This window comes from Argiope bruennichi, chromosome 7 (genome assembly GCF_947563725.1).
Source record: "Argiope bruennichi chromosome 7, qqArgBrue1.1, whole genome shotgun sequence".
Taxonomy (NCBI): domain Eukaryota; kingdom Metazoa; phylum Arthropoda; class Arachnida; order Araneae; family Araneidae; genus Argiope; species Argiope bruennichi.
In genome coordinates this window covers 98,208,447-98,222,279 of record NC_079157.1, presented here as the reverse complement: position 1 = coordinate 98,222,279, position 13,833 = coordinate 98,208,447, and the positions used below count along the sequence as shown (strand labels likewise).

The following is a 13,833-nucleotide window of genomic DNA, read 5'->3' as shown; positions in this document are numbered from 1 at the left end:
ATTGATAAGGTATGGAAATTGGAACTCTGGAATCAGCTGCTGGCGACATTATTTCATCAAGTCTGAAAGTTACGAGTTTCAATCTAAAATAATGTTTATTTAGATCAGAAACAATATTTAAATTTGATTTAACATGTCAACAAACAAAATTAAACCAAACAATTTCCAGACAATTTCATACACAAAGAATGCAATCTTAAAAGAAAAATTAAGATGAAAATTGTCAGTTGAAAAAGAGTAAACATGCTGAAATATGTTAACATGACTTCGTTGAATATTGCTAAAGTAACTAATCCTATATCCGAATTTCAATTGATTTCAAATTGTCAAGGTCTTTTATTTAAATATTTTTCGTATCCTTAATTATTTTACTTATAATGAAGTGCCAGAAAAGTGAATCGAATAACAATTTTTGATATTCTTTCTATTCAAAGTTGGTATACGTATATCACATAAACTTATTATCGGATTTAAAACATCTTAACTTTAATTAATGATGATCTTTTAGAACTGAATAACAATAAATTTCCAAAAAAAGATGTGGCATCTCATTAGGAGGATAGATGTTTTATAGGTTTGAGTATTCCGGGCCTTTTCCTCAAGAACGAGACATTTTCCTTAATAAAAGGATTCACAGCCAATGAGTCTTGTTCCTGCTTTCAACTTTTCTCCGTAGGGATTTTCAGTCTACTTTCCATGGATTTGATTACTAATGAGCCAGATTTTGGTTTGTAATGAAGAATAAATCATGCATTAAATCTTTTGAACTTAAGAAGTAATATATCATTGAATATTTTATTTTCGTATAGAAATTATACAAGAAAAGCGATGCAACTGCTTGTTATACATGGCAAGCAATTTTAAGGTAGAATTATCAATTAATTATGGATTAATGAAAAGTTTTAACATGCTAGGAAATGGATGATATTACTAGGTTCTTGGCTTCAAAACTGGAGGGTTATGATTATCACGCATGTTAAATATAGAGAAAGTCAAAACACATTTACATTAATCAAGTAGAAAAATGATATAACTATCAAAATTTTAGTATGGCTAAAAGTGAACTATCTCTAAAACCCTAGATAAATTTTTGTTGTTTGGAAAAATAGAGAACTACAGATATTATAAATCTCGCATTCAGATTCTATCAGTCTGTGACTCACACCTACTATTTAATTACATATTCTCTCCCCTATTACAATTAAGAGGTAGCAAAGAAGTAAGCATCTTATTAGACAGTGGCTCGAATCTTAGACATGAATTATGGCAGATAAATTTTTACATACCTCAGTTGCATCCTAAATAATATTGTGTACACGTGTGGATGCTGCACAGGTATGAGTCATAATAAATAAATAGTAGATAGTTAAATATGCATTTCATAAAGTTTCTAAAATAAAAAAAAAATCGTAATCTAAAATAAATAATTAAATTTGTTGATTAAGCTCAGAATGTGAAGTGAAATCTAGTCGTTTATTAAAAGAGAGAACTCATAACGTGCATTACTGTTGGTCAAAAAAGGTTGACATCTGCTATTGAGTAAAAAAGGCATTGTCTCACCTAAGCTAGACAAATGATGCAAAGAATAGTTTGAGACTTGTCAAAATATAATGCATGGAAAAGAATCATTATTTAGAGAATTGTTACTATTTTATGTACATGAAAAATTGAAAAGCATTCTTTAAAAAAAGTTAATGATTAAGTATATAAAATTCCTCTTTTTAAATGGATGATTTAACAACAATAAGAAAAAAAGGAGATGATTCGAAACATTTTGTAATATTTATGTAGTGAAGCCATAAACAAATGCTGAAATATTTTTAATTTCTGCTAGATTAATTCCAAAAATTAAAAGAAAAAAGAAAAAAAAAATCCGTTGTGTTATGTTTAAAATAAACAATATTCAAAATTTAAAACAATTTTCCTTCGTATTCTATTCAAGTAGATGCTGAGTAATAAACATTTGGTATGAAAAAAATAATAGCAAAAAAGAGAAATGGTAAGTCTCCATGGGAAATCTTACTAACATTTTCCAATGCACCTGCTTAATTTTTCCTGAACTCTCTAGAAACTCGACTTCAAATACGATAATTCATCTGCGCGCGCATTCGTTTCTGCCGTTGGTTGAAACTCTGTTTTCCCTTTAGTTCGTAGTTGGATGTCAACGTTGAGGAAGAAAAATCTAGTATCAGTATTCTGCTCCGCAATTTTGATTCCATCCATGCTATCCATCGATAATTTATCTTAAACTACGGAAATTCGGTAAGTTTTTTTGTTGCAATATTTTATTTTTGAATATGATTAACGTGTTCCGTCAAAGGAATATCGATATCCAATGAATATTTACTGAATAATGAATTTAGATTTTCTAACGACGTTACGACTTTATGTAAGTTTGATTATATTATATAATAAATATCTGTCGGATAAGTTTACTTTTCTTTCTCTTGTATAAATTGTCTAAAGCGATTATATTTACTGTCTTCCTTTTTTTAAAAACTTCTTTCTAATTCGTTTGTCTCAATGAATGTGTTAATAATAAATTTTGGACTGCTGATTATGTTCTGCCGTAAATACCTTATTTTTATCTGATAATCTAGCATAAATGTGTTCATTTTCTCAGTTCGAACTATTTTCATGTTTTGTAGGTTCTTACATTATATAAAACCGCGATTTCGAATTTTAATGATGTTAATAAAAATTTCTTTGGTCAGATTAATTTGACTCATGTTATCACTTTTTATTTAAATTGATTTGTTTTATGTTTGTAAAGATGGGATTTTCATTATAAATCCTGGCCTTAATTTTCTTGGATCAGAATTTTCGAAGCCACTTCTACATATAATGAAGATTTTCAATGCTTCAAATCATTATAATAAAGTATTAATTAACGGTGAAGGATTGGCGATTCTTGGAGATGATTTTGACATCTTTTATTTTCATCCTTAATATCAATAATTTCGACAGCTTTTAATATATTTACATCGTAAACAGATGCTTATTTTGGGATAAAGTGAAGAATAGTGTGCCCTTGAGTTTGTCGCCAATATAGAAACCAATCGGAACGCTCTTGTAGCAACCCTAATGCTGTTTTGTTTACTACTATTTGCAATGGTTGAGTTGTACATGAGCTATAAATATATTATAAAAAATGTTAAATTAAAAATACTAAAAAAATATCGATTAAAAATTTTAATTTTATTCTTTATTATAATTAAAAGCTTATTAAATAAAGAAAGTTAAACTTATTAAAAGTTGTTGTTTTTTTAATGTGAATAAGAACAGAAAATATTCTTTTGTAATTTTTAATTGTCAGTATACGCCTTAAAACATCGTCTGCATTCTCACTTTAAAAGTCAGCTGCAATGGAATTCTTAGCAGTTCTCGTAATTCGTTTGGTGTTCTAACGGTTGGTTCCCTATATATATATATATATATATATATATATAAATTTGACGAGTTGATAAAGTTGGGGAAAAGGATGTTTGATTGAAATTCTGTATGGAGAATGTTCCGATTGCTTCTTTCTCCGTTATTTCTTTTCTTTTGGTTATGTACTGTTTCTGTTATTCACACAGTCTTTATGTTCAATGTGCTAGCTAATCTACTAGATTCCCGCTCCCGCTGCTAGCGAAGCCGTAGGATGTTTTTCTTTAAGTTAAAAAATTCTGCCCAGTGCCTTCTACAGATGCCGAAGGTACCCGGCAGTCTGGGGGAAAAAACAATACTTATCAGTAAAAAGTCCTAATTATATGGTGGGAAATGGTACTGTAACTGTTCCGCGGAAGTATATTTTTGTCCGCCATCTTTATTGGCGACTTGGCATTGTTGGCTCAGCAAGGAACACACTAAAATTCACGTTTACCAATATTTTTATTGTGAAATTTAATTTCTGAACAGTTTTTATTATAAAAAAATTTCAATTTTATTGCTACTCAATAATTTTTATATTCCCATAAAAGTATGCTTCAATATGCTATTGTCCCCGATCATAAATTTTCTTAGAATCTTCTTACAATCTTGAAACAATTAATTTTATTACAACAAACAAATCACAATTTTATTACAATCTTAAAACCAAACCAAATTAAATTTTTTCCGCAATGTTGGTATTGAAATTTCTCAATTTATTTTGTAGTTCCAGTATGACTAAATCGGCAACAAGCCTATTTTAAGATTTTACACTTGTTTTAAGTGTGCATAATGCAAAGGAATTGAGAATTTCATGATGTTTATCAATCGAATTCCTGGTGTATAAAGATTGTATCGGAATACAGTTACATTTTTTTTTTTGGTTCGGAAATTAAAATATATTTTCAAAAAAGTGTGATTTTTTTTTTTTTTTTTTTTGCTCTATAGTTTCTTTGAGCCAAAATATCCATAATTTGTCTTTTTATTTTTTTAAAAAAATTGTTGACTTTAAATTTACATAGTTTCGCCTCATTGGTGTTTCTTCAATATATTTTATGCAAAAATTCACATTGAAAAATATTCTGTAATACTTATTAAAAAATTATTTCAAATGATTTTATATAACTTTTTCTTAGTTTTCTGTAAGATGTTATTTTGTAATCGGATATTTGCTCTATTCCTAATGGACTCTAATACTGAAATTTTCTATGTTTGTATATATTCTTGATGGAAATTGTATCATTTTCATATTTTCAAGAATTTTCGGCTGATAGATTAATTTTTATTGTTGTGATCTTGATACCATGATATTTAAAGCAATGAATTAGTCTAGCATTAAAAATAAAAATGCGCTATTTATGAGTAAAACAAAAAGTAGAAAAATATCACTGTCATAAGCCTGTAAAATATAAAGTAACATTAGTTTGAAATTTTAATAGAATATTGAAAACGAACTAATTTTAAATTTTGATGTTTATTGTTATATAAAATATAACATTAATTTCAATGCCTCACTTAGTTTGCTTATTATTTTGGTATTCGAATTTTTGATTTTTTTTAGTGCACTAATAAAAATAGGTAAATGGGCATGTTCTTATTGAATATTGCATTTAACTTAACTGAATCTAAATTAAAATACATTTGTTTCAGATCGGATTAGAGAAAACCGTATTTGATGTCTATTGTAAGCCGTCTATTGGCATGTCTTTAATTATTACAAGTGGCCCATGGGTGAGTCAAAAGGCTTTACTGGCAATTTCATTTATTGATTGGAGAGATTTTGATAGTTTTAATTTGGACAGAAAGTATTTTATTAAAATGTGTGTATTATAAGATTTTTAATATAGCAATGTTTAAAATGTTTTTGGTCTAAGGCATCAAGTGATTCGGTTTCGATTTCACCAAATGTTAAGCGATAAGTTAAATTTATTTGGAATACATTTGACCTTTAAGTAGATGTAAAATTTAAACTCTTCTTGAAATATAGCTCTAAGCTGTAATAAATATATCACATTAATAAAAAGTAATATATCTTGAAATTCATAATCTTTTCTAGAAGAAATAATTTTTAAATATAATTCTTAAATATAATTCTTTTAAATAAATATAATTAAATAAATTTCTTTCTTTTAAATAGAAATAATTTCTTCTAGAAGATATGAAAAACTATGTATTGAACTAAGAATTTCAATTGGCACTCCTATAAAATATTAATTTATACTTACCTACAATAGTTTTGCATATTTTTCTTAATATCTTAAAGTAAATGTATAAACAAATTGTGTATTGAAAGCACAATTGATTTTCTATGCTGAGTTTGCTGCTAATTTATAATAGTTAGAAACTGTAATGGCTTCAATAAAGAAAAATTTGATTTGTAATATTTATTAATGCTAATCGTGCCAATCGTTTATGGCTCATTCTCAAAATTTGAAATGAACCAGACAATCAGAAAAATCAAATATTTACATTGCTTTACACTATACCGGAAATAAAGTATTAATTAATTTCTTATTAATTACGGACATTTTTTCACATTTGTAGGAACAATGAAAATAATTAACTAGATATTAGTTTTTGATGAATATACTCGTCATGGGATAAGTATATTTTTAGTTATGGCGAGTTTTTTCAGTGGTTAATTAAACTATTATATAAATATCATATTTATATAATAATAGTCTAATCATTATATTTGTAACTAATTATTTATTATATTTTTATAATATATATACTTATGACAATTTAGATACGCATTTTCGGAAGAACTCGAAACAATTAACTGGTTAAATTATTTGAAACAGTTTGAAGTAATGACCATGATGTTATTTTAAATGAAAAGAATTTACTGCTGTATTTTTTTCAAAAATTCTTCTGGGTGATTTTCACTTGTAAGCAATTTTCAGTGGTTCATCTATTGAATTATTCGTATCGCATATGATTAATTCGCTATTTCGCCCTATTAGAATAAATGAGGACAAATGTACTTTCCTGCGTTGAATAGTGTTTGGATAATTTTTAAAAATAAAAGAATTGAGGAATATTTAAAGTAAGTATTTTGTTAATGTTAAGCTTTTTGATTCAGTTTTTTTGGTAAGTATTCTAGCATGCATCATAATTCTTTTTTTTAAACTTCTGCATTTTGAAGCTCCTTTTTCACAATGGCTTCTAATCTTGCCTCTTTCATTCATGGCACTTACTAGCAATACACTTACAGTTCATTCATTTGTATTCATAAAATAATTTTTTTTTAAATGTTTACTTTCCAACAATGGAGGATCTTGCTTGCTGTGTCTGATTACTAAAATTAGATATTAAATGCTATAAATCAGAAGTAGAGCTAGAAACAAAAACCTTTATGCTCTTATATTTATTCTTTCTGGTTTTGCAAATAAATATGCTCATATTCCTCATCTAATAAAAAGAACTCGGGAATCAAATCGATTAATACGGAATATTTGCCTTGCCACCAGTGCTTTATAAAACTGTAACGCCAATTAAAAATATTCTTAATTTTTAAAATTATTACTTTTGGTAAGTTTAAAATGCTTAAATGTTTAATTAGGCATTGAAACCTTTGACTTTCGATTTTATTTTACTCTCTAATTAAATAGCACATCCTATTTAGATCGTACATTTTTATAGGAATTGCAATAATAAAATGACATTTGGAGTTATTTCTAAGTGATTTTTGTATTTTAAAATACTTCACTTTCAATTAATTGTTGATTTAAAATAAGAAAATTAGTAATTCGATGCACGAGTCAAACGCGTCATTTTATGCGAAGGGGAAGGATATTAAGAAATCAAACTTCTTAATCTTTCCATAACTTTTTAAAATTTCTATATGCAGTCATCGTTTTACTGCATGTAAGATAAAATATAAACAGTCACCAAAATGGCAAATTAAAGATTAATTAAAAATTTTCAAATTCATATTCTTTTTTATTTACTAATTAGAAAACATCAGAAGTATTTGACTATCGACTTTTTTCGACGAACGATCGTTATGTTATATAATCAGTGTAAACAATCTGTTTAAAATATGATAATTTAAATGTAATTTTCTTCGCGCTTTTTTGCAAGAATTAAAAGCCAAAATGAAATTGCTTTCAGAATACAAAGGTTCTGTTTTAAATTAGATTTGCATGTTTTTATAATGAAATCGTATTTATAAATATGAATTTATGCATTCGTGAATGTTTTAATGTAATTACGTAACTGTGCATGTTCAATGTTGACGGAGTTCCACCCCTCTGATTCACGTCTCTATTCGACTTCTGACTCCGCCTCGTCACTGTCGTTCTTCGAGCGTTTCGAAGGATTCACTCGACACGACATGCCTAATGACCGGGAACAAATCCCACTGTGTTCGGCAAACCACAATTTGTGCTCCTGCATCTTCGCTTGTCAAATAAATGTGATGGATTTTTTTTTTTATTGCGTACATCTACAGGGAATTGGGTGATATATTTTTTCACTACAGTCTTGGCCAAGAATGGTGAAATAGATATAATGAGAGGCGGTTTTATTTAAATTACTTAAACTTTAAAACAAAAAAACTTTCTTTGCCGATAAATAGACACTTAATAAGCACAACTCAGAATCAGTGGTGGATTTAGGAAATATTTCGTGGTCCCGTGCAATAAACATAAGGTTCATCTCATAAAAATTAATATATTTAATTGCGGATTTCAGCAGTTTGACTAAATCGCTTTGTTAATATTTTCATTTCATTATTTTCACGGAAATGTATATATTTTTATTAATTTTTTCCGATCTCAGCAGCTGAAGTAATTTTTCCCGTTTATATCTCAGTAAAATATCAGTCTTTATTTCTTTGATACTTTTTTCAACCTGTTAACTGGGGAATAAAGATTTGTTCAACTCGTTTCACAATGGAGTAACTAGAACGTTAAAATTATTAAATCAAATTTCCAAGTCGAAAAATTTCGCTATGCTCATTGTAGTAGAAACTCGTGTATGGCGAAATTTTTCGTCATATCCAATTAACATATTAATATTTTAGAGATGTGTTATAAAGATGCCAGATATTTTATTGAAAAAAATATAGTATGGTTTATTTATTTCCAAAATGAATAATGCGGACCTAAATGCTGTCGTTTCATAATAATTTATTGGATCTACAAGCAAAATACCCCACAGCCACTAAATATTTATAAGCAAGTGGTTATGCTTAAATTTATTCAATTTTAATAATTACATATGCCGTACATTCCGCATTGTAGCCTTAATATTTTATAATTCACAGAATTTACACTTTACATGAATTTCTTTGGCAACTAGTGATCAACTTACTGATCTGCCTATGTCAAATGAGATTCTTTTGTATCGTATTCTCCCCTCCCCACCATAGTTTAAATCTGGCCTGCCTATACCTCCCTGTCACTCAACCAGCAATCCTCCATAGCTGTCTAGTCGTAAGTCCTTCGAAAGGCAGCCTCAATTCTAAAATTACTTAGGGCCTTATCAAATTTTAATCCGGGATATCTGTATTTCGTCTTAGCCAGTAGCATCAGCTACGCAGCTACCGAGTCGTAAAAGCGATTGAATGGGGCCTCATGTGTAAAACAGCTTTGAGTTTCAAGTTTGAATCCGGACAGTAACTAATCTTTCTATGGAGATTTCTAATCGTATATCCGCCACTGTTGCAAGAGTTAAAGAACTAAACCAGAACTTCATGAAATTGTGTGATCCTTGAGTATATAGTTTTATTTTAATATGTACATGCTAGAACTTTATTCTTTTGCAACGTGTAAGGAAATTATGGCGAGAATTTCATATAGAAAATTAGCGTTGGGAAAGAAAAAAATGTTTATTTTATGCGATTGATGTGATTTCAAGTATGCATTTCACACTTTAATACACATATCTTACCAGCTTATGAATTTGAATAATTTAATTGAACATTCATACCTATATATGATTTATTAATGTACAGTATGTCCTTGAATGGATAGATGCCAATAAGCATTAGTTTAATTTTGTTGCTAATAAACATTTCATGCTAATATCAATGTCATATTTGCCTGTTATTTATTAAATGCTGAGTCAAACTTTTAAAACTGGATACTTGCTCTAAATGGTCAATTATCTGCAGTTCATTCATATTTGACCCTGGAAATGCTGTTTAACTTCTTTATTTTCCACATTCTACAGAATGTTAAAATTCACCATCTGCCAAGACTGTAGTTTCTGTATTTTGTTTTAGTGCTTGAATCAGATTTTCAAACAGAAAAAACACCAGAATTAATATGTCGCATGATAATGTTATGAAGCCAGCTGAAACAGGGAAGAACCTGAAGTGCAATGCGTACTTAAAATTTATCTCGTCTCCTCTCAAATGTTTTGATTTCTGTGCTGTTCCTGCTTCCCAATTGATTTTTTTCAGTGGTGAGGAAAAGATATAAAAATGAGGAAACTGGAATAGTGGGGACTTTTGACTTGCATGAGAATTTCTATAGTTTTACAAAATCCCTTTAATATCTAAATTGTTTTTTCCCTTTTTTCTAATGCAAATTTTTTGCTTCAGTCTTTTGGAAAAAAATCGTTTTGGAGAACCTGGAGAAATAGTTTCTTCAGTCAACAAAGATAATATTTAATACTAATTAAAGCGATGAAAAAGTTGATGTTGTTCCATCTTCCTTAGTAATCGCAATGACCATCTGAAAAATTTCCAAGTTATGTGAAAACACGAGTGAAAAAATATTGAATGAAATTAATTCATTTCGTAATACTATTCAAAATATGCAGTCAATCTGTCGGATGAGGATTAAAATGCATCAATTAAACTCTTCCTTTGAGTTATATGGATCATAAGAAATGACTAGTGCTCAGATATACTTATAAAACTGGGATTCTTTTTAATTTTATAATTATTTAATTTGAGAACTCAATTATTTTCAATAATAAATTATGCTGTAATATAGTAAGTTTAAAAAATTTTTACGTTGATTGAATTTGCATTAAATTGGTAATAATAAGAAAAGCATTAAATTTGTAATAATAAAAAAAATCAATTATTTATTGAAATTTTACTTGCGCCATTTGAATAATACTTCAGATTAAGTCAGTCTATTAAAGACGTATGAACGGTGTTTTACTGAACTGAAATTTGCAGGTGGAGAGATATTTTTTTCTGAAACTTAGTTAAGGTGGATTATTTGAGATTCATGCTTGTCATTCGATCTCCTTTCTCAAGTTTTTGTTTTTGGATAAATAAAGGGAAAAATAGGGGGAACATTATTTACTCCGAATTAATAATGTTCCCATTTAATAATTCGGAAAGAATTTAATAAAAATTTTATTTCGTTTGACAGTTTTCTTGAATTTGAATAAATTTAATTTGAATTACTTTTGTCCTATCTTTGAGGACAAGTGTAGAAATTAAATACTGAATTGAAAGTATCTGCTTTATAAATAACAAGTGCTTACAGTGCAATGATGATATAATATGAGAAAAAAAAAGATAATAAGTTGTACAGAATAAATATCGAATAAGTAAAATATGCCTCAACAAATCCTCTCTATTTTTGAAAGGGAATTATTAAACGAATAGATATAAAGTTTAAACTTTCGATGCAGATCTGCAATTTTTTTTAAATATTTCATTCTAGATGGAATGATGTATGCAACATAGGTTAATATTATTGTGGTTCTAATGTTTTTGTCTTTTAGAAAAGGTTTTAACAGAACGATTATGAAGCACTCGGCACGAAATAAATGAATTTTTAGAAATCTTATGCCAGAATTATTAACCTTAACTCCCGACTTAATTTAAAACAGTGATTTGAATAATTTTTTTTTCTGAATTATGTAAAGAACATGAAAATAATAATGGAATAAAATTAAATTTCGTAGAAAAAATTGTGGAGCACCACCTTGGATTAAAAAAAAAAAAAAACTATCGGAAAAAGCAAGCAGTCATTTAAACAGTTATTTTATTGATATATTTAAAAAATAATTTTAAAATAATCCAAAGTAATGAAAGGAATTTAAATCTTTCTCTTTTTATCTCGTAAACGAAAAAAAAAATTAACCTAAACGACTACTTCAAAATCTGCTCAATGGCCAATATAAGAGTTGAAAATTGTGAAAGAATGCATATTGACTTGCAAACTGTGGAATGTCTTCGGTATGGCTATAAAGGTGAACTGCAGCTGTTTATTTAACTGCACTGCAGCTGCTAAGTAGAACTGAAGAGGTATGATCCTTATATTATATTGAAATTTTATATTATACGATTTAGAAAGAATTTCACTAGTATATTTGATAGTTTTGTTTCCAAAACTCTTGTAATATTTTATTATTTATTTGATTAAACCGTTTTTAAAAATTGTATCAAAATTCTGGTTTAAAACAGTGGAATTTCCTATTTGTTTCAACTGCATATAAAAACTATCCATTTGAAATTATAGCATAGCATATCAAACAAGTCAAATTGCTGAGAGATGGGGTGAAATTGTTGGGAAAAAGTGATAAGCGTGACAAATTTTTTCAATCAAAATACAAATGTTGAAATTTTTTCATCTTTGCGCATCTCTGTATATTTTATAGGTAACTATTTAATTGTGTGACTTAGCGTGTTTATCTGGAATTCAAAATTTAAACTTAAAACAAAATTGTATCTCGTTTCGATGACTTAAATCTGCAATGCACTTCTAAAATATAATTTCTACAGCTACATTGTTTTTGCTCTTGCTAATAATTGAAAACATATTCTTCGTTCGACTAAGCGAAACAGTTTGATATGTGATTGTAAAATGGTTTTTACTTTATATATATTAAAGCTGTTTTGGTTTTGTTTGATATTTTGGTGTCTTAAATTCAAAGATATTAACAAATATGTTTTTAACTTATCATTACATTAATATTGCTCAATGTTAGTTGAATTTTTCCAGCTTGAATAATGTAAATACATGCGAAATGAAAATTTAGAGCCATACATTTTTTTTCTGCTTTACCGAATTGTTGATATATAATAAGATCAAATAAAAAAAATTGCATAAATTGCATTGTTTTATTTCCAAAAAATTGATCTTATTGGATTAATCTAAGGCCAGCACTCCAACCATTATCTAGATTGAAATTTGAATATTGAATCATTTTGGACTTTTGGAAATCTTGTTAAAAACTTTTTATTTGGTGTTTGTGAAAAGGAGTTATGAGGCTGTGAGCTCTTTTTTTTTTTTGTTCCTTTGAAAGGTCAGATATTGACCGAATCAGTGAGTTTTGAATCTTTTGAGATTACAACTTCGTGATGTTACATGATAATCTTTCAATCACCTTTCGCTGTTAGAAATTTTCTTTCTAATGCAATTTAATTTTTTTGTATTAACTGTCGATTCTTATTTGCTGTCATCCTGAGCTCGGAAGTAGTTGTATTTATTCTGTACGATTGCATGTCAGTTGGTCTTTAGACGAGAGCTGGTCTTGGCCAATGCAATGGTCTAGATGATTCAGTTTTGAATATTTATCCATTCATTGTTTCCTCTTTTCATTTTCAAAATTTGTAGAGATAAAAATAAAAGTATATACATTTGAAAGTATTGGGAAATGAATGCTCTTGAACAGGGAAAGATTTATTCTGCCAAAAAGAAAATCCAAAACTGGAAGCAAATGTGAAAATGGTGAGAATTGTGTATTTTTTATCAACCAAACAATTTAACTAAAATTGTCCATCCTTTAAAAAATACTTAGATTACATATGATTTATTGCTAAATTTGTAAAATTCTGTTGCAGAGTTAATTTCTTATCAAACTAATTTTAGAATATTTTTTATAGACCATAGTAGAATTTTCTATCTTTCAAGAGTAATTTTTTTTTTCTGATTTTTGTGGCGACATTAATTTTACCTGCTCCCAACTTAAATATTATTCATCATTCGATGTTGCCATGCTGTGAAGTATATACAGCGCAGGTGTTACTTTATAAAGCACATATTGCATTTCAGTTTTTTTTTTAAATCCCTATGCTAGAGATCTTTATGAGCATATCTGCCTTTTCCACTCTGTTTTCAGATTAAGCTCCAATATTCTAATTTTAAATTTAATTTATAATAATAATTTAATGCATTTTGCTAGATGAATTTTAAAATAAAACGTTCAATTAGTTCAAAAATTTGAATATCTATATTTAAAAATATTTAAACTTGCCTTTAAAAAGTTGGAGATCAAATAAATATTACGAATGATTTGCCGCAAGTTCAGAAAAATATTAATATATGGTTGTGCAACTAAATGAACTGCAAAAAATAAAAGAACTGTGAAACATAAATCGAAACTCTAAATTTGAAATATTTTAAATGATTGATTAAATCGCAAATCCTGACATTCCTTGAGACATCATATTCTGCTTTTAAGCAGTTTTAAATTATATTTTACTAATTGTCTGGTGTTTTA

The 13,833-nt window shown here is 27.9% G+C and overlaps 1 long non-coding RNA gene across 1 annotated transcript in view; it reads left to right on the top strand.

The window, feature by feature from the left end:
- The first annotated feature begins 2,130 nt into the window (after positions 1-2,130).
- The window catches only part of LOC129976239 (uncharacterized), a 61,846-nt gene continuing 50,143 nt past the window's right edge, over positions 2,131-13,833 (top strand). The window contains exons 1-2 of the long non-coding RNA XR_008785105.1: positions 2,131-2,262; positions 5,062-5,142. This is a non-coding gene — a long non-coding RNA (uncharacterized LOC129976239). The remainder of the gene's footprint in view (positions 2,263-5,061; positions 5,143-13,833) is intronic.